Below are 25,266 nucleotides of genomic sequence, written 5' to 3'. Positions count from 1 at the left end.
ATCCTGAAGCAAATTTCTTAACCTGAGGTACTATTTCTGGGTTAGCGGAGTCTGTAACCTGAAGCGTCTGTAACCTGAAGTGTCTGTAACCCGAGGTACTACTGTATGTTCCTGAAGTTTCACTTGCACTAAATATATCTACTTTGCCAAACCTTTATTGGGCATTACAAATATAGGCCATCATAAAACATCCATATATAAAAAATTTAAATATATACAAATAAACAGCCATGTAAAAATATGTAACGAGGATTTTCATTGGAGTTTCTCACTAAATAGATCATATTCTTCACACTTGGCATAGAAAAGGCTTGCATCCTTCTGTGCTGGCTTGGTTATGGAAGCAGTTCTAAGTTCAGGTCTGGAGTTGAAGGGTGAAAGTAGTCAGCAAGCAAGCAGGGCCTGTATCTAGTCCAATTTATTATTATTTTATTAGTCCAAGAGCAAGAAGCATGGACTGGAGACAAGGGCACCAGAGACTAGTCATTCAGTAATCTGGACTGATCCAAGGGAGCAAACACCTAGCAGACGTCTGGGTCCAACAGAACCCTTCTATCCTCTATGTGCTTGACTACTCCTCTCAGATTCCATCACCTTAGGAGCAGAGAGCTTGTAAGGGATAGCCTGCTAGACTGGAGATTTGCACTCCATTTCTCTGCTAGTTTCCACTTGGTAATACCAACTTCAACATCTCACTTAAACTGGATCCACATTAAGAGTAATAAGACTTACTTCTGATCAGACATGGTTCGGATTGTGCCATTATCTATAAAAAACTGGCTGTGAGTAGGGCAGACATAGGATCTGAGTTTCCTTGGGATTAATCAGAAAATGAGTTTTTGTTGTGTTCATTTGAATTTGAATTATCATAGTCATGGGGTGTGAAAGAATTCTTCCGTAGGTGAAATTGACTAGTAATTGTGATATTTATATTTAATTGTATTCATTTTTGTGTTTGTTTGTTTTGCCTGGTGTCTCTGACATTGCTATGCAGTGTACACACTTTCTAAATGTTGAGTGCTGTGCTGGGAATAGTGTGGATTGATCTATGCTGAGATGACATATAATGGCCCTGCATTATGTTGCGGGGTTCTGATGACACAGCCTTTTGGTATATTTTCAGCTTTGGATTCTGCACTCCTATTTTATATGGCAAGTGTTATTTCTATAACATGGTGAAAAGGATAATAGTTGGCTATTGCAGCTTTTTTCTAAATGTCACTGTTATTGTCAACCTTGTTCTTCCTACTGACCAAAATAATTAGTGGTGATATTTATACTTGTGAAAAACAGCTTCCCTTGTGTCTAAACAGGAGTTATTCATCAATCCATCAAAAGGATTATGTGGGAGAAAAAGATGCACACAGAAGCTGTTTTGAGTAGGTTTTGACAAAGTTCACATATCTGGGTACTTACTTATTAAGCCCTCATGCACTCCCCAGCACTTGGTTTTTGTGTTCAGAGTATTTTTAATACTCGTAAGTACTGGTGCTTTTCAGTGCATCTCAATGTGCAGTGGATCTCAGTTGTCAGAGCAGAATCTTATTTCAGTATACTTATTGCAATTCAAATAACTGAAAAACTAGATTAGGAGAAATGCACATGCTACGGTCCCAACAGGGATGGGGGCAATTTCATGTTTGGCGGCTATGAATGTCTGTGAATCTAGAGAGTGATTCTGTCAGGAGAAGCATTTAAGTTCAGATTTCTCCCTAACTTGTTAGACTGGATAGGGTGGAAACACACAATCTCAGACCTGCATTCTGAAGGGTACAATCCTGGGTGGAATGTTCCACGTTCTTTTTTGAGCATCACATAATTAAAACTGCCTTTGGTTAAAATGTGTGAGAAGCTTCATGCATGCATCCATATTACTCAACAACTGCAACATGGAGTGGTACTTGCATGCATATTACAGCATAGACCAGGCACCAGAACAGAGATTTTATGTCACCCAGTTTTTGCAGCAGGAACCAAAGAAGCTTATTTAGCAATTAATAAGCCATCATGGCTGGAAGCCTATGTTGAGCCTGGTGCATCACAAAATGTGCATGTCTGCCATAGATACTTTTCGTTTTTAAATGCACAGTCCATTTTACGTAGAAGTGTTGATGGCGGGATATCAAACTCCTGGAAGACAGCCAGTGGGCTGCATTTGACTTTGCAAGACACAAGTTCTGCAGGGTTGTTTTTATAGGTCAAAGATTATTCTGAATGGGGTGGGCTTTTAAATAGTCCTGATCTACTAGTGGAATTCCTGTGATGATGTAATTTGAAACAACTGATCAGGCACGGCAAACTTAGCATTCACATTTGTACAGGGAAAGATTCCCATTTTTTATAATTCCCTGTCACTGAGATCAAATTGAAAAGTTATGGGTTCCCTATTATTAACAGACAAAAGAGTTATTCTTTTCTGAAAGCATGCCTCTCATCAAAGGAATTAGTAGTCTGCTATAGAGCCCTCTTATTAACAAGTACTTCAGAACTTTCTGAGGTAGAAGGAATGCCTCCGAGGTGGGTTTTTTTTTTGGAAAGCGTTAAATGAGAATAAAAGATTTAAATACAACATGCTGCCCAAATTGCTTGTGATGGCTGCATGAAAAATTGCCAATGCGTTATTACCGCTGAAAGCAATTCATTTAGGCTAACTTTCAAGCTTACATTCCCTGGAAGAACAGGATGAGGAATGCAGCTGCGGTGATCAGAGCTGACAGCCTTAATAAAGAGAGCTGCTGAAGCTCCAGTGTGCACTGATGGTGAACAAAATACTGCAGGTACTTCAGAAAGTAAGGAACATTTTTAGCCAGAAATATGAGAGCAGAGGTGAAATAGTATTTTATCAGCATCAAAATTATTCAGTGGAGGGAACCTTTCCCCCTCTATATATATAAAGAAGCAAGCTCCTCTGTTCTTATTTAAGTGTTAGAAATAACAGTGTGAGAAACTACCGTAGCAAAAATGCAGAGATGAAGCAAAAATTGAAGTTAATAAAAACAAGGTGTTTTGTTTTTCTTGAAATTAAATTTTGCAAATCCTTTTAGGCAGTCATGTTGGTTATACTGTTTATAAATAGAACAACTAGATACACTGAGAATATGTAAACAACAAATTATGAGATGCTTTGGAACGAGGTATTGTGGGTGGATAGCTTTCTTTCGGATACTAGTTGGAAAAAATCATTCTAGCTTTTTAAGAACATGACTACTCTTGGTAGACTTCTACACAGTGTCACTGATAAAGTAAGGAATGTTAAATACATGTACTCTGGATGAGTGTCAAAATAATAATAATAATAATAATAATAATAGGCATTATTATAATGGTCTTATAAGGAACATGCAACTAAATAATGTTGTGGGATTGTATTTGAAAATGGTCCAGAAACTTCAGCTGGTTCATAATACAGCTTCAAGTGTATTAATTGCACTGGGTGTCACGATCATATTATGTCAGTTATTCATCATCTTCACTATCCCCCTGTCTCTTTGTACTGGTTCTACTCTTTAAAGCACTTTTCTTTCACTTATTCCCTTCTGCTCATTCAGCAGACACTTTCAGAATTATATGGCTCAACTGTCCTCACCCATTGACTTATTTTTTAGGTTCACACAGTCTGCCCAATTACAGTTCTTTCGGCAATCTCCCCAGTCCCTGGAAACCAGGTGTGATGAACCAGTGGCCCTCCAGGTGTTGTTGGCCTCCAGCTCCCATCAGACCCCTCCAGCATTCCCAGTGGCCAATGATGATGGGGGCTGCAATCAACAGGATCTAGAAGGCCACAAGTTCTCTATCCCTGTTTTAAATCAAAAGGTAGTTTACAGCACAAGTTGCTGCTAGAGACAATGATGCCAATGCCAATGGCTTTCATGAATATTTGGCAACTTTACTCCTAACTTTACTCCTATGGAGGCATGAAAAGTTTGCCTTCTTACTAAAAGCCAAGAGAGGAAAGTGGGATATGTGTTATTAAGCGCCCTGACACATATCCCTTCAAGGCAAGAGGGTGATTGCAATACAGCCCTTAGTGCAGTCCCACCCTTCAGACTAGCTGGCTTTATTCAGCTAGAATTGATAGTTTGAAAGATGCACCCAAATGGTTTATACACCTTTAAGTCTTCCTTCATATGCTAGGACTGGGGAGAGGATACACATGACCAACTTATCAAATGGTTTTATGTGGGGAAGTTTACCTGCTCTTAAATATTTGCTAACGTGTGTTGGAATGCAGCTGTACAGATGACTATGGCTGCCTTTGTCCTATTTGGTTGGTTCTGCCTAAGATTATTCATATAGATGTCCCAATTTATCAAGCAGCTCAAAACAATGTAATTTCCATATTTTGCTTTATCAGAAAGATTTTCTCCTCAGCTGCAATATGATTTCTTTAAAAGCTTCCTGACATTGACCTATTTAAGGTTATGTTGATGAAAACTGACAGTGTGGTCCTCTCAATCACTCCATGTCACATCATATATCTGTAATTAAGAGAAATTAAGCCCTAATGAGTTACGCACAATTCTCCTTTCTGTGACTCACTGGGTTGTTCTTTCTTGGCTGCAATAGGAGTTCTCCTTTTTATTAGTTTATTGTTTAAAAAAAAAATACACCTTTCAAATCAATGGTATAGAAACATAAAATAGAGGAAAATTGGTTACCCTGTATTTCAGATTAATAATAAAAATATGATACCTTTTCTTCTGGGACTTTTAATATCTTATTGGTTCTTCTGTGTTCTATATCCCCCCCCAAAGCATATCCATTTTTTAAATGCTATTTCATTGTCTTTTCTGCCATAACAATTTCTGGTCGTGCTACAGTTAATATATTTAGCACCAAAACTATATCACTTCCATCTGTTTTACTATTTAAATGACACAATAACATCACCTTTGGATCCAATGAGAACATGTTCCAAGTTACATCCGTTATTAAACTCAGCATTTTAGTCCTGAACTTTACAATACTGTGACAAGACCACTAACGAAGGTAATGATCTGCATTTTGTACCTTGCATTTCCAACATTGTGTGAGACAGTTTATCATATAAAATGCTAAATACCATGGGTATATGAATTCATAGGCATTTGAAGCATTCAAAACATTTGTACTATCTGGACTATGGTGCATTATTTTCACTCAAACCTTATTTGTTGTAACAATTTTTGCTCTTTCCTATAAATTTTTGCTCTTTCCTATAAATTGCTTATATTTTCAGTAAAGAGCAACAAACTTGCTGGCATAGAATCTCAATGGTTCCTGGGGAAAATGAGGGGACTTTGGGGGTGTGGTGCATCAGCACCCACCCCATTGTGCCCCACTCCCCATTCTGCCAGCAGAACTTTGCTGGTGGAACAGCTACAGGGGCACTGTTTTCTGTCAGCGTGACAAGGGGCATCTGGTAGTGTAAGCATCATCCTGCCAGTGTACGTCCATCTCAACCAGTGGAGGAGCACTTAGATCACATCCTGAGGCCCCTTAGCCATACTTAACGGTAGGTAGGGGACGCGGGTGGTGCTGTGGGTTAAACTACTGAGCCCAGGGCTTGCCAATCAGAAGGTTGGTGGTTCAAATCCCCACAAAGGGGTGAGCTCCTGTTGCTAGGTCCCTGCTCCTGCCAACCTAGCAGTTTGAAAGCATGTCACAGTGCAAGTAGATAAATAGGTACCGCTCCAGCAGGAAGGTAAATGGCATTTCCATGCACTGCTCTGGTTTGCCAGAAAGCGGCTTAGTCGTGCTGGCCACATGACCCAGAAACCATACGTTGGCTCCCTCGGCCAGTAAAGCGAGATGAGCGCTGCAACCCCAGAGTCGTCTGTGGCTGGACCTAATGGTCAGGGGTCCCTTTACTTTTACCTAGGCGGGATTGCACCCATTGTAAGTAGCCTTGTTATTGTTCTGTATCTTTCAAATTAGTGACTAATTTAAATACATTGTCTTCTTGCTTTTGTTCCTGAACATGGAAGAACAACAAAAACAGTTGGCAACTCTTCTTCTGTTTGGTTTTCTATTCACTGGGCAACAATTTTTTACTTTTTGAATGTTGTCTAGATTTCTACAACTGATTTAGGGTATTTTTGCACTGCTGAATCAGGAAATGGCATCCGTTTCTCTCCATCAGGTCAGGTTTACTGTAAACTGAATGGTGGGCATTGATAAACATAAGTACACGTAAATTGCATGTTGCTTCACCATTTTTCAAACTTCAGGGCTTGAGCTTCTGTTTCTTGGAACTCCTGGAATGCTCAGCGGCAGGGAGGTCTCTCTTCAGAGTCCAACAGTAGTCAGCCATCATGACTGCGTCCCAGAGACCCTGATACCTGGTCTCCATCTCTTTCATGTCCTGATGGAATCTCTCCCCCTGCTCGTCACTCACTGAACCCAGGTTCTCAGGAAACCGGTCCATATGTGAAAATAGGTAGTGCATCTTGACGCTCATGTTTCAGCCCAGGTTTCTGAAAACAGTCAGCATGTTGTTGACAAGTTCTGCGTAGTTTCTGGCCCTATTGTTGCCAAGAAAGTTCTTCACTACCAGAACAAATGCCTTCCATGCTTCCAGTTCCACTTCATTCATTGAGTTTCTGAACTCTGGATCGCTGATGAGCTGACGGATCTGAGGACCGTCAAAGATGCCAGCTTTCAACTTCTCCATGGTCCATCCTGGAAAAGCCTGGCTCAAGTAAGTGAAGCAGTCACCATCCTTGTCCAAAGCCTTGGTGAAATGCTTGATTAAGCCGAGCTTGATGTGCAGCGGTGGAAAGACTATTCTGTCTCTGTCCACCAGAGGGTTGTTGATGACGTTCCTTTCTTTGCAAGGCACCAATTCCTCCTGCACAGGCCAGTCCTTCTTCGTGTAATGCTGAGCACGGTCCCTCCTATCCCACATACACAGAAAACATGGGTACTTGGTGAAGCCAGACTGTTGTCCCAACAAAAAGTTCACCATCTTCAGGTCAACACAAATAAACCATTTATGCTGATCATAACCAATTTTCTCCAGCACATACTTCACTGCTTCATAGTTCTCCTTCAGTGTACTCGAGTGAGCCAGGGGTATAGAGGCAAACTGGTTGCCATTGTGCAGCAGAACACATTTCAGTGATTGCTTGCTGCTGTCAATGAACAGTCTCCAATCTTTGGGTTCGTACTGTGGCACTCCAAGCTTGAGCAGAAGCTGTGCAATATCTGCACAGTACACCAAGTCCTTCTCTTCCGAGAAAAAACGGAGGTACTTTTGATGCCTGTTGCGGAAGAAGCTGATGCGAGCACTGTCAGAGAGGAGGTTTTTTTCCTTCAATCTGGATGCCAACAATTCGGCAGAGTCCTTTGACAAGCTGAGGTCGTGAACTAGATCATTCAACTCCTTTTGGGAAAATGGATGTGGAGCATCATCTTCAAGAACCACTTCTTCTTCATGTCCTTCAACACTGGAGGCATCTTTGTCACTAATGTCAGGAAGTTCTCCGAAGATAGGCACTGGAATTTCATCACAATGAGCTACAGGACGACGTGCTGATTGAAGATCAGGATACTTGAGGCTGCTCCGGTTCTTTCTGTTGATCCCAGCCGCACCAATTTATGGAAGATTTCGAGGTTTTATGACTTCAAACTGATCCCTTTTCAACATAATCACCCAGAACTATCGGACCTGAATACTTCTTGTCATTAAAACGATCATTTCCAATCAAAACAATTATTCGACATGGCATTTTACCCCCACGAACTTCTTCTAAAATGCTCCACACAAGCGTACTTGTGAACAAAAACGTAAAAAAAGACTTGTGGCCATAGCTCAAAAACTTGACCTGATTGAGCAAAACCAATGTGATTTTTGGATTCAGCACATCAGATTTGTCCTAAATCAACTGAAAAAACGCAGACAATAAATTTGTTGTTGACCAGTGGAGAGCTGGTGTCCCTTAATAAATATATCCTTATGATGATGCATAAAGCTGCTAAGACAGGAGACCTACATAGATTTTTACATGTTATAATCTATACTGAGAAATTATATGTATCTTTTCCTGGTTTGTGTTTTACTATCAGCTTTGTAGTAGTCCTGGTGTCTCGAATCTCGTACATCCTTAAGGATTGTTATGAAACATGGTGATTTAGACATGTATAGTATGTGTATGAGTTATCTGCTTTTTGTAGATTGTTAATAATGTCACGTTTTGCACTTTCCTGTGCTAGCAGTTTGCAAGATTTAGTAGTGAATTAAAAAAAAATGTTTCAGGAAAAAAGATTAATTAATATTAAGTTTTATTAACCTTTCCTAGCCACACCTGTGTGTCTATCTGTCACTCTGGATCAGTTTATTCTAACAGATCTTATAATTGCCCTTACAAACATTTAGAACCATCTAGTTCATTTACATGATGATTCGGCAAACCATCTTTATCCCACCCTTGTAGCAAGCATTTTGGAACATTGCATTGGATTCCTCTAGTGCTGAGTTGCATTATTCTGAGAAATCTGAAAATGACTGAGTGGCTGTTTTTACAGTTCCTTTGTCTATTGCATGTAATAAATTATAATATGTATAATATAATACTCTGGCCAATAAACTACTGAGTAGAAGGTATAATAACATGGAACCTCAGAACAGAAGTAAGTAGATAGAAGAGGGCTTTTAATATCCCCTTCCTGCAACTTTCTGTGCCATTCTTAGCCTGTTCTAGAGAATCCTCCACCAACTCTATGTAGAGGCTTTTCAAGGGGCTGCAACAGGAAGAAGAGTCGGGACATTTCTTTTCCACGAACTTCCTAATATTCACAGTTCTCAATATCCAAGTAAATATGTTTTTGAAGAAGGGCTATAGCTAACTGGTAGAGCACAGGTTTTGTATGCAAATGGTCCACAGTTAAGTCCCCATCATCTCCAGAAAGGACTGGAAAAGATCTCTATTGGAAACCCTGGGCAGCTGCTGCCACACAGTGGAGATAATTCTGAGCTAAATGGAATAATGGCATGATTCAGAATGAAGCTGCTTCCTGTGTTCAGTTGCACTCAGAAAACCCTGACTTTATAATTACAGTTAAATGGCGGGGGGGGGGAGCATTCCTCAGTGCATTCATTTGCTCATATATCTTTTGCAAAATTATTTCTGTGGTCCATTTGGTGACTTTACTGATACCACTGTAAGCATCTAGATAACAGCTTCTAGATAACCTTTTCAAAGAACATATCTACCCATTGAATCTCTTTTAATACCACACATTGCCAATTTACTGAGTCCACTCCAGCTAAAGTTCCCTTACACTTGACTGCACAAGATGCAGTACATGCACCCAGTGGCGTAGCGTGGGTTGTCAGCACCCGGGGCAAGGGAAGTAATTTGCGCCCCCTAACCCGTGGATTTGCGCCCCCTAACCCTAACCCCCAGATGTTGCGCCCGGTGCGGCCGGCCCCCCCCTGCACCCCCCACACTACGCCACTGCTCAGCCTGCAGAGGCCTCTTCCCAGCCGTGCTTGAAAGGGGCAGGCAGGCACTGCCCCCCACCTCCCCCCAGACAAATAGGACGTTGATTAGTTTTTCAATGGACCTGTTTAAAAGATTTTGTAAATTGTTCTTCTTCCTGAAGGAGCATCTCCACCCCCATTGTTCTGCCTGGACACTGAGGTCCAGCTCCGAGGGCCTTCTGGCGGTCCCCTCATGAGAAGCCAAGTTGCAGGGAACCAGGCAGAGGGCCTTCTTGCTGGTGGCGCCTGCCCTGTGGAACGCCCTCCCACCAGATGTCAAAGAGAAGAACAACTACCAGACTTTTAGAAGACATCAGAAGGCAGCCCTGTTTAGGGAAGCTTTTAATGTTTAATAGGTTATTGTACTTTAACATTCTGTTGGAAGCCACCCAGAGTGGCTGGGTAAACCCAGCCAGATAGGCAGGGCTTAAATAAATTATTATTATTATTATTATTATTATTATTATTATTATTATTATTTGTTTTCATTACTTTGCTCCCCACTCTTGGGAGTGGGGAGAATTCAGCTGTAGAGAGGGCTATAGATTCTGCGAATAAGTCAATCATATTTCCCCTCTTTGGGCAGCTGCTGGTCCCCTCCATTTGTCAACTCCGAGGAGCCCAGGCTCTGCCTGTCCCTATGCAGGGGCAGAGGAAGGGGGCGGTGGGGGCGGTCCACACCAGGTGTCATCACTGAGGGGGATGACATTCGGCGCACCGTGACTCCCAGGCCTACCCCGAGCCGTCAGGGGAAGGGGTGGAGATGCGCCGCCTTGCCAGCGGCCTTCCCCACCTTCCCCCTTTGTTTTGACAGCTGGGGGAGGCTTTGGAGTTGTGGGCCGGCGTCGCGCCATTGCCCCTCGCTTCCGGGCTGCTTGGGGGGGGGGAGCCTCCCCATAGCTGTTAAAAGGAAGAGGGAAAGGAAGAAGGGCGCTGGCAAAGCGGCATGGCTCCCCACCCCCCAGGAAGCAGCCCAGCATGGACAGCTCGCTCCACCCCCCCATGGGCATCTCTCCCCCTGGGACACTCACCCCATGGCATGTGCACCGCTCCGGGCGCTGGAGCAGCTAGATCTGCCTCTGTCCCTAAGGCCAGCCTCTCAGTCCAGTCCCCCCCCCGCCAATCATAGAGTTAGAAGGGACCCTGGGGGTCATCGAGTCCAACCCCCCCTGCAATGCAGGGATAAATATGCAGCCGTCCCAAACGAGGATCAGAGACACAACCTTGGCGTTCTCATCACCGCGCTCCAACCAACCGAGGTATCCACACTTCTCCCACATGCCCCCTTCCCCGAGAGTTGCCCGAGGATTTGCTGTCGATTCCCCGCGTGAAAATGCTTGCCCATTAAAAGGAAGGGAGGCTCCCTCCGCCCCTGCCACGGGGAGCTCAGCCTGCACTTGGGCAGGCTCTTTGCGTCACGTGCGCTTGGCGCGCTGCTCTTTCCAGCTTCCTCCCCTCCGGGCCAGCGGCTCCACCTCTTTTCCTTTGCCTCTTTGAGCTGCTTAATTCCCAGCAAGGAATTAGCAGGCTCGCTCCACCTCCTCCTCCTCCCGACTTTGCAAGGAATTAGCAGGCTCGCTCCACCTCCTCCTCCTCCCGACTTTGCTGCTGCGCGGCTTTTTTCCTCTACCGACGGCACGCTGTGCCTTGGAGAGGTTCCCACTTCCTCGAGGTGGGCCGGCCAAACGCGCCCCCAAAAATGTTGCGCCCGGTGCGGCCGGCACCCCTGGCACCCCCCACGCTACGCCACTGCATGCACCATTCAGAAATTGCTTGGAGATATTTTTGTCAGAGATAATATTATCAACAAGATTTTTTATTTTAAAAACGGGGGGGGGGAATCAGCCTTGCTATTTAGTCTCTTTATTGGGATATTAGTGGACTATTTAATCTATTAATAGCTAATTAGGGGAAAGCTAATAGCCTTCTGTTGCACCATAATGAGGAAAGTAATAAAATAAAATGGATGGAGGCAAATCCTGCAGATTCTTTAACAATTTAGCTCCTGGGCTTTTCATGCGAATGTACTTGATACAGACCTTAGTAATATCTTCAGATGTTACTGAGCCTCTGTTACACTTCTAACCACTAACCACCTTTTTAAAAGAAACACTTTCAATGTTTACTAGCATTCCCTATTTTTATCAGATATGTAACTTTTTCTCAATATAGATTTTCTTGACTGTATCATAAGGTATTAGTGAGGGGCCGAGCAATCCTCAACCCAGCTGAGAACATGGCAGGAGGCAGTTCTTTTCATTACTCTTTGTTGTGCCTGCTCCAGGCTGGCATAGTTAGTGGGCCCAGTTGGTGACCTCTCTGAGGGGAATGGAGTGCTTAAGATCCAGGAGATCTGTGGCTAGTCCTATTCTACTTCACCCCGTAACAGCCCAGTTTGGGGCCCTCTGCTTGCTATTGCTGGTGGCAACATTCCCCGTGGTATCATTCCATCCACCGTGCTTTCCATGGTGTCAGTGGCCAGGAAAAAGATCATGGGGCTAGGATTGCAGACTGAATCTACCTACTTGATGTCTTCAGTTATTCATTTTTCTGTATAATAAGAATTATGCACAGTGCCTTTATCCTACATGTCTGTTTCAATAGCTTTATAACTATATTTCTAGGGTTATTAAGTCTTTTGCTATGCTTCAGTTGATCCTGTTGACCCACTCTATTCGTATGAGCTAACTCCCACTATTCGCACTCCCACTTGCACTCTATTCGCACTCCCACTTGTGCATTCATGTTTCTTGAGACAAGGGGGCAAGGATATGTGTGCCCATGGTGCACTTTTTGATGTATAAGGTCTGTGTTCCTTGGTAGGCCTTATGTAGTCTTCGTGGTGTGCAATATTTTGCTGCAAGTTACATCAGAATCCTATTCTGCTCGTGATGGTAGCTGGGAATGCAATGGAAGGGGCTGCTTTCTGGCTCCTGGTTGACTCCAGTGAGTGTTTTGCTTATATGAAGAAAAGGGAAGCAGCAGCACCTTTTTAGTAGGTATAAAGTTATTCTATCTTCAGTTGTTAGAACAAGCATCGAATTCTAACTTTCATTCTTTTCCTGCCATTCTGCTAACTTGGCCAAGTCCCCCCAACTCCACCTCTTCTGCTGTTGGAATCCCAGCAGCCAAAAGTATTGTTACATCCTCCTCCCTCCAGCATAGCATTGGATTCCACTAGTACAGGGGAATCCTGTTTTGCCTATTGGGTGTAGCTTGAGGATAAGATCATATGATCAATCAATATATACAAAATCACTAGCGGACTTTATATCAGTTACTTAAAATAAAATAAAATAAAATAAAATAAAAACGCTTATTCTTTAGCTTTGGCTGACAGTGCAATCCTAATTATGTCTATTCCATAGCAAGCCCCATTGAATTTAAGGGGACTTTTGCCCAGGTAAGTGGCTAAAAGACTGCAACCTTAAAAATCTAGTGGACTTAAAGTCATCTGTCCTATGCCAGCTTGCTCAATTTACTCACAATTTTCCCTTAATCAGTTAGTGATAATGAATGTCTCCTGTGAATTCATAATAAGAAATCTATCTAATAACATAATCATGATTTTAAATGCCTTATTAACTACTCCATTACTTAAGATTCAATCAGTGTTTTCCAGGATTTTTTTAAACCAATAATTATTCACCTATTTAAACACACAAAAATATTCAGTCTCTTTTCTTTAGTAAATCATAAAATAATGTTATTAATTCTATAGTTAAATGCCCATACTAGTATTTGCAGACATGCAGTATGCTGAGTTCCTGGGGAAAGTTGCTGTGCTCACTGGACCCTGAGCTGTTTTGTTTCTTTGAATAAAGAGTTAACTTTACTGAAACCTTGTGAGTTATTCCTGACCCACTCTGAACTCCCTTCTTGACATGAGGGTAAAGTTCTTGGAAAGTGCAGTATAAATAGAAGAGGAAGTGGGAGACGCTTTGTCCTTAGACTGTGAGTGCAGTCTAGTTTCCCTAGTACTGGGACAAATATGCCCATGCTTGTTATTGGATAGGTTGGGGAAGGTTGTTAGAAATGTTGGGGTTGTGAGGCAAATGAATAGTACCCTATTGTTCTGACCTTCTTACCTCATGTAAGATGACACTGTAGCTGTTGCCATGCAAAAATCTTCTTGAACCAGAAATGCTGGAGTTGGAAATGTTTGTGTGTGTGTGTGTGTGTGTGTGCGCGCGCGCACACACACACACACACACACACATATATATATATTCTCCCTCAAATAATTATAAGAGATGAATTAAGGACTCCAACCTTTTGTGGTAGAAGCCCCTGGCTTACAGAAACAAAATAAAAATCTAGTGACGTTACCAAGCAAGCCTTATTCAGTCATCTATATTTGGCTTCTTTTCTAAATTCCATTCGTTGCCATGGCAAAGTAAGCTCCAGCGATATCCCCCCCCCCCCCGATTCTCTGGCTGAGAAGCTTTTCTTCATGTCCTTTGTGACACACAATGGATGTACAGTATACAAATTTAGCATTAAAGGGCAAGAACACAGGAGGTGGGGGACGGTGAAGCATGGTTAACAACAGGGGCATGTTCCAAATACAGCCTTTTGAAATGCAACAAACTTAAGTGATTTTGAGCCAATGAAAACATATGGGAAATGATGTGTTACAGCTTGTGTGGGATTGCACCACTTCAGCACACTGGTGTGGTACGTGTGTTGCTTTTTATATCAAAAGCTCCCTGCACTTGAGCAGCTTGTGTCTTGGAGCAAATACAGCTTGTTTTGTTCATGTCCAGGGGGATTTGCAATGGAGATGTCTTCAAATGTGCAGTCTCCACCTAAATTCTGAGGAGTCAAGAGCTCTGGCAGACTATACCATGTGCTTTTCCCACTCATTGTTTCAGTCATATGTCCACTTTGCACATGAAACTGAGAAGGCACACACATATTCTCACATGGGTATATGAGGCAGCTTAACTGTATCACAACCATGTTTTAACATGTATGTCTCGAACATAAACTTTAGAAGGTTTCTAACCTGTAGAATATGAGCACATGTTAAAAATACAGTGGGTGGAGGTTCTTCCTAGTGAAGTCTAAATGGATGACAAAGGATTTGACCTGACAGTGATGAATTAATTACAGTGGAAGTCTTCTTCTGCCCCAAGCAAAAACTCTTAAATCTGCCTTGATTTAGTAAAGGTAAAGGTAAAGGGACCCCTGACCATTAGGTCCAGTCGTGGACGACTCTGAGGTTGTGGCGCTCATCTCGCTTTGTTGGCTGAGGGAGCCAGCGTACAGCTTCTGGATCATGTGGCCAGCATGACTAAGCCACTTCTGGTGAACCAGAGCAGCACATGGAAACACTGTTTACCTTCCCACCAGAGCGATACCTATTTATCTACTTGACTTTGATGTGTTTTCGAACTGCTAGGTGGGCAGGAGCTGGGACCGAGCAATGGGAGCTCACCTCATCACGGGGATTCGAATCGCTGACCTTCTGATCTGCAAGCCCTAGGCTTCATGGTTTAACCCACAGAGCCACCCATGCCCCCCTTGATTTAGTAGCTGGTCTTTATTGAAAGGTGGAACTAGCATTCACATGTAATGTGTGTGGGACTTTATATCTTTGATTTCGGCTTACTATAGTGTATGCTGATGGCAGAGCCATAGCCAGCTTTCCTTACAATGCAGAGCTTCCACCTTTCTAAATGGTGCTTCAAAGAAATGAATGGGGAAACCGTGACTTTTGTCATAGCCAGCAAAAAAACTTCTGCCAGGCACCTGTGGATAATGTAATGTACAAACTGTAGGCGTCAGAAATGTATAAGCTGAATAAGAACAATTATTTTGGGGTTTGGAAACTCACCTACTTCTGTAATGAATAACTCCCTTAAATAAATAATGTCATTAAGGTAATGATTCCACTTTAAGCCCCCTACAGTTCTCATGGTCATTCTGCGTAAAAAGGGAATATATTGCGGGTTGTTTTAAGTATGGTAAGGCTGATAGTCTTCTTGAAAAATCCTTCTGAAGTCAGCCTCTCTCATCAGTTCAGTTTTCCCTTGCATTTGTCTTCTTAGTTATTTCCTTCTTGTTCTTCTCTCTTCTCTGAGCCTTGAGGTTTCCATTGCTGTCTCTTTCACATTCCCTCCACCTGCCTCTGTTCAACGGAGGCCTCTCCCTGAGCCAGGCTGTGTCTTGAAGTGCTTGCCTAATTAGCACTCTGCATGTGCCGCAGGAAGAGCACAAAAGGAAGAACTGATTAGAGGAGCACTTGGCATCTGGAGAGGACCTGATCAAGGAAGAGCCTGACCTTGCAGTGCAGGGAGGCTTGCTGCAGGCCCTTGACTCTTAAGGGAATGCCTCTGCTAAAGGGGCAGATCATATAATACATCAGCAGTGAAAATATGCATCATAAAATCATGAGCCTTGTGATTGAATCATGGATACTGGCAAGGATGAAGGTCCTAACAGGTTTGTGATTCAGCTTATTTTCCCAGTTAACAGATGGTAGCTGCAGGATTTTAATAACACATTTTGTACTGTGAATCTTTAGTGAAGCAATTCAGCTCCTATATGAACAAATTACCACATCAAGTTATTGTCTCTTGCTAGTGAAGATGGAGTGAAATACATTTCAGCTTTAGAGGAGCGTGTTCCCATGCTTAGTGAATGATGGAGAGCTAAATAGGAATACTGTTGGAAACAAACCAACATTTGAAGTTATTTAATCTTAATTCCAAATGACAACGTGAGCCTTGAGGTTTCATTACCGCAATCTTATACTTGTCATCCATGAGCAATAACTTGTGATTCCTTCTGGTGGCTTTGTTCAAAGGAAAGCAACACAGTCTAAATCTGAGGTGCACTTCATAATCAGTTGTTTGGAGGAGGGGTTTGGTAAAAGTTTTGTTTCTGTATTGTGACAGCAAATTTTTGCCAAGTAGATATTGTAACCATGAGTTCTCATAATTAAAAAAATAAAAAGTCCAGTTCCCCCCATAAAGCTTCCATCAAGAATTGAAGAGTTGCCGCTGCCTTGCATAGCTGAATGACATATAACTAACTGATGTCAGTAATTTTCTGATGCCAGAAGATGACAAATCACTTTTCTATAATACTCTTCTCTTGACAAGAGAATTGCTGCAGCAGATTATTCATGTAAAGAGAGATGCATGTGAATGTTGAAGCCTCCAAATTACTAAACCACTCAGGTACCTTCCTTATTATTGTTATTGTTGTTGTTTAGTCGTTTGGTCGTGTCCAACTCTTCGTGACCCCATGGACCAGAGCATGCCAGGCACTCCTGTCTTCCACTGCCTCCCGCAGTTTGGTCAAACTCATGTTAGTAGCTTTGAGTATATGTGCTGCCGAAGCGAGCACCTCATGTTAGTAGCTTTGAGAACACTGTCCAACCATGTTGTCCTCTGTCGTCCCCTTCTCCTTGTGCCCTCCATCTTTCCCAACATCAGGGTCTTTTCCAGGGAGTCTTCTCATGAGGTGGCCAAAGTATTGGAGCCTCAGCTTCACACTCTGTCCTTCCAGTGAGCGCTCAGGGCTGATTTCCTTAAGAATGGATAGGTTTGTTCTTCTTGGAGTCCATGGGACTCCCAAGAGTCTCCTCCAGCACCATAATTCAAAAGCATCAATTCTTCGGCGATCAACCTTCTTTATGGTCCAGCTCTCACTTTTATACATCTCTACTGAGAAAACCATAGCTTTAACTATACAGACCTTTGTCAGCAAGGTGATGTTTTTGTCCATGGAGTTTTCTTGGCAGGGATACTGGAGTGGCTTGCCGGTTCCTGCTCCAGGTGAATCACGTTTAGTCAAAACTCTCCACTATGACCTATCCATCTTGGGTGGCCCTGCATGGCATAGCTCATAGCTTCTCTGAATTATTCAAGCCCCTTCGCCACGACAAGGCAATGATCCATGAACAATGCCTCTAACATATCCAGTGGGTGGAAATGGGCCACAATTTTAATTTCCCACATGCCACTGAGCAGTGCTATATTGGGGGCATTGTAGAAAATTAAAACGCTGGCTTGCAGACCCAGACACCTGATGTGGAGGAACCAGGGTGGGCATCAGCAGGAGTGGACCCTGCTGGGGCACTGGGACTCAACAGGTGTCCAAGGATGCTGGTTATTCATTCATTCATTGGTTCATTATTGACCTGGCCTTCATCAAAGAAGGTGATGTTATACCAAATATAACATCAAACTATTGAAGCTAAGTATAAGGCAATTCCAATAAAAGCTTTAAAATCTATCAGTGGTCCAATTCATTGCCAACCCACATCATTCAAAGCCTGGCTAAAAAGCTAAGTAAACCAATCAGGGTTGGTGCCAGCTGGATTTCAAGAGGGAGGACAATCTCAGTGGTGACTTAGAAGGCCCTTTCTTGAGCTGTAGAGATACAAAGCCCGTTCAATTATGGACTAGTAAGTAGGGCATCCACAGCAGATCTTAATGCCTTAGCAGGGTGATACACCCTGATAGACTTCTGCAGGTAGCTGGCACCAGTTTTTGATGCCAAGTCTGCCTTGCTTCTCCAAGTCTAACTCCCATCTTAGTTAGCTTCTTATTTCTTAATTCCATGCCTTCTTGAGGCTTTTCTTGTGACTCTGCCTGTACCATTTATTTTTCAACCAGGTACTGTATCTTCTTCCTAGATTATCTACTGCTTTCCTTCAGCTACCCTTAGTGTGTCATACTTCCTAGATCCCATTTCCCATAACCTTCCTAAATCTTAATCTCCACACCCATCAGGCATTCTTCCCCTCATCTTGTCATCTGCACATAAACTTCATTCTGATGTCCTTCTATTGCTAATGCCTAACAAGGCAGCCAGGATAATATTCATAAAGAGGATATTGTGGTCTTTGAGTTCAAAACATATGCTTTCAAAATCTTGACACCTGGAAATTAAAATACTCAGCACTAAAATACAGTAGATTTGTACTTCTTTTCCAATTGTCTCCTTGTTCCAGGACCTTGATTGTTAGCTCCACTCATATTTTCAAGTTAGAACTTTCCACTTAGGTAGAGGCTCCCCTTCATTTTCTGTGCCTTCTTTTCGTGTGACTGAAACTAATGAGGTAACTTCTCATTAAGGTAGGTAGAAAAGTATAAATCAACCTATATGACAAATAGAATTTGAATTTCCACTGCTATTTGGATCCCTTCCAGTCGTGATTCAGGCCTCATCATGGGACTGAAACTGCCTTGGTTGCACTGGTTGATGATCTCCGGTGAACTAGGGACAATGGTGAAAGTTGTTTCCTAGTTTTGCTGGATCTCTCAGTGGCTTATGATACCATCGACCATATCCTTCTGGACCGTCAAGAGGGGCTGGGAGCTGGGGGCACTGTTAGACAGTGGTTTTGTTCCTTCCTCCTGGGGTGCCTCAGGGTTCTGTCCTCTCCCCCATGCTTTTCAACATCTACATGCAGCTGCTGGGAGAGATCATCAGGAGGTTTGGGCTGGGTGTTCATCAGTATGCGGATGATACCCAGCTCCACCTCTCTTTCAAATCAGAACCAGTGAAGGTGGTGAAGGTCCTGTGTGAGTGTCTGGAGGCGGTTGGAGGATTGATGGCGGCTAACAGATTGAGGTTGAATCCTGACAAGACAGAATGGACCAGGTGCGCAGCCTGGGAGTCATTTTGGACTCACAGCTGTCCATGGAGGCGCAGGTCAATTCTGTGGCCAGCAGCTGTTTACCAGCCAGAGTGGTGCATGCTCTAGTTATCTCTCACTTGGACTACTGCAGTGTGCTCTATGTGGGGCTACCTTTGAAGGTGACCTGGAAACTACAACTAATCCAAAATGTGGCAGCTAGACTGGTGACTGGGAGCAGCCACTGAGACCACATAACACCGGTCTTGAAAGAGCTACGTTGACTCCCAGTACGTTTCCGAGCACAATTCAAAGTGTTGGTGCTGACCTTTAAAGCCCTAAACTATGGGTAGGCAAACTAAGGCCCGGGGGCTGGATCCAGCCCAATCGCCTTCTAAATCTGGCCTGCAGATAGTCCAGGAATCAGCATGTTTTTACTTGAGTAGAATGTGCCCTTTTACTTAAAATGCACCTCTGGGTGATTTGTGGGGCCTGCCTGGTGTTTTTACATAAGTAGAGTGTGTGCTTTTATTTAAAATGCATCTCTGGGTTATTTGTGGAGCATAGGAATTCATTCCCTCCCCCCAAAAAAATATAGTCCGGCCCTCCACAATGTCTGAAGGACAGTGGACTGGCCCCCTGCTGAAAAAGTTTGCTGACCCCCTGCCCTAAACGGCCTCATTCCAGTATACCTGAAGGAGCGTCTCCACCCCCATCGTTCTGCCTGGACACTGAGGTCCAGGGCTGAGGGCCTTCTGGTGGTTCCCTTGCTGCGAGAACCCAAGTTACAAGGAACCAGGCAGAGGGCCTTCTCGGTAGTGGCACCCACCCTGTGGAACGCCCTCCCACCAGATGTCAAAGAGAAAAACAACTACTTGACTTTTAGAAGACATCTGAAGGCAGCCCTGTTTAGGGAAGCTTTTAATGTTTAACAGACTATTGTATCTTAATATTTTGTTGGAAGCTGCCCAAAGTGGCTGGGGAGACCCAGCCACATGGGTGGGGTATAAATAAACTATTATTATTATCATCATCATCATCACCCCCACCACTTTGTAGATGTGCTTTGGGGTTTGGTCAAATTGCGATAAGCTCAAATATGAAATATTCCACACATATGCAAAATATTAACTTTCCCTGATATATATGCTGATACAAATTGAGTGATTTACATTAGGGTCCACTTTGTTCTTTTGAAAAAAGAAACTGTGTCCTCTGTCACAGTGAAGAAGCTAATAATGTGATTCATTTTTCAATGAAGGTTAATGACTGCTTCATAATTTATATTTGGAAAGGAAAGGAAACTTGGGTCAGACTTTAAGCACATTTTGAACCAATAAAGTTCTTTGTATTCTTTATTAAAGCTAATAGCATTTCCCACCCATGTATAAAGCAAAGGCAGCATGGCAGCCAAGAGCACCCAAAATATCTTAAAATGGCCTTTAGAAACGAATGCAGATTATTTTGGCTTTTTTCCCCCCAAAGGAAGATAGGTCACTTTTCCAGAAGCACAGCTTTTGAGAAGAGATCTACTTTGATATGAGCATATGGTGGGACTGAAAGTAAAATTTGATGTTTTGCATTTATTTTAAATCTGTTATCTGATTATTCTTATAGCAACCAAATTTAATCTAATCCTAGACCTCTTTCATGTATTTTTAGTGGCAAATGAGTGGAGCAATGGGAAGCAGACTCCATGTCAGTACCTGGGACCACATGGTTGGCAGTGCACACAGTTGAAGATGCTCAATTTATTATTTGTACTTTAAGCGTATATTATGATGCCCTGCCGCTGGTATTCAGAGGCGTAATGGCTCTGACAATGGAGGTGGAATATAGTCTTTGTGGCTAGTAGCCACTGAGAGTCATATTCCCCAGGAATCGTTCAACCTCTTGTTGAAGCCTCCTGAGGGAGAGAGTTACATAGTTTAGCTATACTAGGTGAGAGGTAAGCGTTTAAATGAGTTAATGTGCTCCAAATTGCCATCCTGTTGACACTTACCTAGAATTAAACACTTGAAATCAGCAGGGCTTACTTCTGAGTAGATGTTCATTATGATTGTGCTCCACATTTGTCTGAGTGGTGTCCTTTATTCCCATTATTATCACTAAATCTAAAGAATTCCTGATCATGTTTGTATTCAAGACTTTCTGAAGGCTGTGCTTTTCCCGCTGTTTTAGATTCATCTTGTGCTGGAGAACATTCTTCGGTTCAAACAATTGAGAAGATTATTTTAAACCCATTGGAACAGAAGTCGGTGTATTGACCTCTACAGATTGCTACAAATGGCAGGTTTGTGCTGTTTTGATGTTTTAAAAAAATCATTGGATTTCATCCTGTTGCAGGTTGTTCATTTAGCTGTATGATTTAAAATGAAGAACATTTGGCTAATTAGAAGGCAGCTGTTCACTTAAGGAAATGACTCATAGAGGGATATTTATGGTACATAACTATTTTTCAAGCCTGTAGAAAGTCCAAAAGAAAAATGAAGAGTGGAGCAGATGTTTTGTTACAGCACTCATAATTATGTTACTGGAAAGTGAATTCTGGGTCCCACTTATTTTGACTATCTTATATTTCAAAACATAATAAAAAGCAGAAAAATCTCAAACATTAAAACTACGTGTTTTGGATGTCCTTCACTTTCTTCATGGTTCTGTATTTTATGTAGCTCATCATCTCATAATTTCAAGTAATGAAAATTTTATTATCCATCACACTGTTAATGTTTAGAAACGTTGTGGTTTTGTCTCCTCACATTTCTGGTTTTAGGTCTTCTCAATTCCCTGCCCCAATGTTTTTTTAAAAACATGTGGTATTAAAAAAAAAGATAAATATTTTAGATATATACTTGCCCTGATCTAACTGGATGAGTGTGTGGAAACATCTCCTCTAGAAATGAGAAGTCTCTATGGAAGTGGATGCTATCCATGTAATGGCTGGCTGAATCTAGAACCTCAGTGGATTTGGATCTACAAATGCAGTCTGATCAAGGAGCTTTCATCACTGACTATGTCATTTCTTTGTTCTGGGATACTGGCAATTGAATCTAGGCATGTGTCCACTGTGAATGGAGGGATGATTTGAGTAGCATTCATGGGAGTTAACACACTCTCCATTAGTTCAAGTCATTGAATTCATCATGTAATCCCCTAGGTTTTCTTTAACCATAGCCATTGAATGCTCATGCAATGAAATGACTAAGATAATAAACAATGAGCTGAGATGTTCCTGATTCAGATTGGAACAGTGATATGAATTCACTGGGAGGCCTTAGGCTGTTTCATACGTTACCTCAGTAGTGTGGGGGTTACTGTGACCTGGCTTCTCCATTCACCCTAGCCCCACTGCTGTTCTTGTAACAGCTGAAGGATAAGAATATGTGTGTGTGATTGACATAGTTACTTGCCATGTGCGTGTCACCAGTTCCAGGGTTGTTCTGAAAACAAGCAGGATGATGACTGCTGCTATTAAGCACCCACTCTCCAATGATTATGCTTGTTAATAAAATAGTGCAATAGTAAGCCAGTAAGAGGATAGTATAGAAAATATTGTGTTGCTTTTCCTGAATTCTTGAGCAATTAGCTTTATATACTCGAAACTATGAGACAATAGGACCAAGGGCGAAGATGGAAATTTAATTACTTTTGTTGTCTTTTTCTGACTCACTTCTGCAAAGCCATATGTTGTAAATAGTGGCTGCTAATTTAAGACTTGTAAGACCATTGAAGTGCTATCTTCTGCAAAGTAGCACTCTAGACTATTAGACTACTGAGCAGTTCCATTTAATTTTGTCATATTCTTATGTAAGGATAATGCTTTTATATGTTTTTGAAATTGTGAACAATTCTATTTATATGTAAGCTTTAAAAATGTAGAAGCATACAGAAAGCACCCCATACAATTTCCTTTTTATCTGACGTATCCCACTTGTCCTATTCAAGGAAACAGAGTAAATGTAATGATGGGGAGGATCAGAAAAGAGTAACATGAAATGTAAGGGGTGGAACCCCCCCCACCACCCTGGAAAAAGCCCACATCCTGCCAGTGAACTGTCACAGAACTGTAACTCGCTGTTTAAGACAGTATAGAAACTCCAACACTTTCAGTATAGAAGCTCCAACACTTTGACCCTGTCTTGAGACAGGCCTTCTCCAGGGGGCTGTGAGGGATATATACCCAGTGCCTAAGCCAAATCCACTCTACATCTGGAATCAATAAAGTTGTGGCCAATTTCAAAACCCCAGAAGTTTGTCTTGTCCAGTTTGTTCCCTTCTTGGCTCAGGCCTCACTGCCTGCAGGGATAGATCACTGTGACTAGGTCCACAGTGGGCACCATAACTTTCAGCCTAATGTTGGTAAAGGCCTGTGAGACCTATTCCTTGAGATTGTTTCTCTGCACCTGACTGCCTGAAGTTTCCACTGTCAGCTGAGGGATTTCTCTTTCCTGCTCCCTATCCAGATGGACTAGTGGCACAGTATAAGCTTACTTCCATTCCAGGCTATCCTTGGCCAAGGGGAGGGAACTAGGCCATATCCTATTGTCTCCTGTCCCTGGCTACATTCAGCTTAGAGCTTCAAAGTGGTAAGCAAAAAGGATCAGGGCAATGCTAGTCATTGCATTGTGACCTTGTGAGACCTGCCCATTTGCTCACCTTGCACTGGCATGTTATGCAGTGAATGGCCAGGGACAAGAGGGTGAGTGCTTCCAGATCACTGTATAGTGACTTGGCAGAGCCAAAATTCACAACATAAGCAAATGGTTCTATTACCAAGGTTTCAATATCATAATGTGAAGAGGTGTTGCCACATCACAATGCCACTAGGTTCCTTAATTTCTCAATCTGCCCAAGTTAGGAGACAGGTTGTGAAGTCTTTCTTTCTAACCTAATTGGTTGGCTTACCGTTATGCTCAGATCCAAAAGTGATTATCTTCTTGCTATGAGTTTATGAGTATTGGCGTAACTTTTGTATTCCTGTTAGGGATGCTGCAAGAATTTGAGCAGAAAGAATAACAAAAGTGAGCACCTCTGATTGAAATCTTGTGAGCAGGGTAGAGGTGCAATCAGGGTTGTGCTCACTTCCAACCTTTCAAGCACTGTCACCACTTCCTCCTTTCCTGTCCCCAGGAACCCAGAAATGTAACTGGGGCAAAGCAGAGGAAGGTGGTGCCAGAAGTCACTTCACTGTACTGCCAGAGATAGGACGCCACCCAGAGTGGCTGGGGAAATCCAGTCAGATGGGCAGGATACAAATAAAATAACAACAACGATAGCCAGTGCTAGCACCCTCATTGGAAACTGACACAATTTACATGATTTATTTTGCCAGGGAAAATGGCTCATCATGGGCTGGACAGCATCCTCTACCTTCCATTTTCATTCTGTCATCCAAGTGCATTTAGGATCTTTAGGGACAGAAGAAAGGGGAGATGGTAATGACAGTGAATGTTTTTGAGCACCATTGAACTTTCTGTGTGTTCAGATTGAACACTCACAAAAAGCTGAAACTTTGGGTGCAAGCTGCAGGATGTTCATGCATCCCTTGTTCATGTTTGTGTCTGTCCATCTGATTTCTAGGAGTCCTGAACGCATCCAGGATGTTCTCTCCCTCTTTTAGTAGAAGAAAATGCTACTTCATAAGCTGTATTGAAACATGAGCTGTATGTTACTGTCAATTATTCTGCATAAATTAATTCATTCGTTAGCCTTGAAACATGCATGGCTTTTGTGTGAAGAGGTGCCTTTCTTCAAGACAGAGGGTTAGGCCTTTAAGGACCTCTAGTCCTGGAAACAGGGAAAGAGCCTAAGTGATGTGGACTGGAGACAGACTTGCAAGAACTCGGTTCACTTCCAGTCCTTGTTAGAGCAAGTCGCTCACTCAGAACTCTCCATGGTGCTGCAACAACTGAGCTGCCTTGCTGCAGGCTCCTCCATGTAACAAGCGTAAAAGATAAGAGCGAGGGGTGAGGAGCCATTTGCAACCCGATGGTTGTGTTCCCTTGTGAAGAACCTCCGTGAGGCCGTAGGACAGTAGTGTGTGTGGCCAGGGGCAAAAGTGAATGGAGGCAATGGGTGCATCTATTTTCTGGGTATCGTAGGTTATTATTCCAGCCATGCAAAAGACAAAGGTTTTTACACCTCTTTCTGTCCAGTTAAGCAAGAGGCATCATCAAAGTCCAAGGACGTGTTCCAGTTAGGCTAGAGC

The 25,266-nt window shown here is 42.6% G+C and overlaps 1 protein-coding gene across 10 annotated transcripts in view; it reads left to right on the top strand.

Moving 5' to 3' along the window:
- DLGAP1 (DLG associated protein 1) overlaps positions 1 to 25,266 on the top strand; it is a 291,661-nt gene that overhangs the window by 126,957 nt on the left and 139,438 nt on the right. For 9 of the 10 annotated variants that reach the window (XM_083518618.1, XM_083518617.1, XM_083518611.1 and 6 more), the window contains one exon: positions 21,240 to 21,351. The gene's annotated coding sequence lies outside the window, so the exon portion shown is untranslated. Of the gene's footprint in view, positions 1 to 14,121; positions 14,141 to 21,239; positions 21,352 to 25,266 lie in introns of those variants that run through there. The other variant, XM_083518620.1, reaches the window with a different exon arrangement.

The sequence above is a fragment of the Podarcis liolepis genome (genome assembly GCF_965112155.1).
Source record: "Podarcis liolepis genome assembly, chromosome: 8".
Lineage (NCBI taxonomy): Eukaryota > Metazoa > Chordata > Lepidosauria > Squamata > Lacertidae > Podarcis > Podarcis liolepis.
Note: the sequence above shows the minus strand (reverse complement) of the source record. Positions and strands in the feature narration are given on the sequence as shown.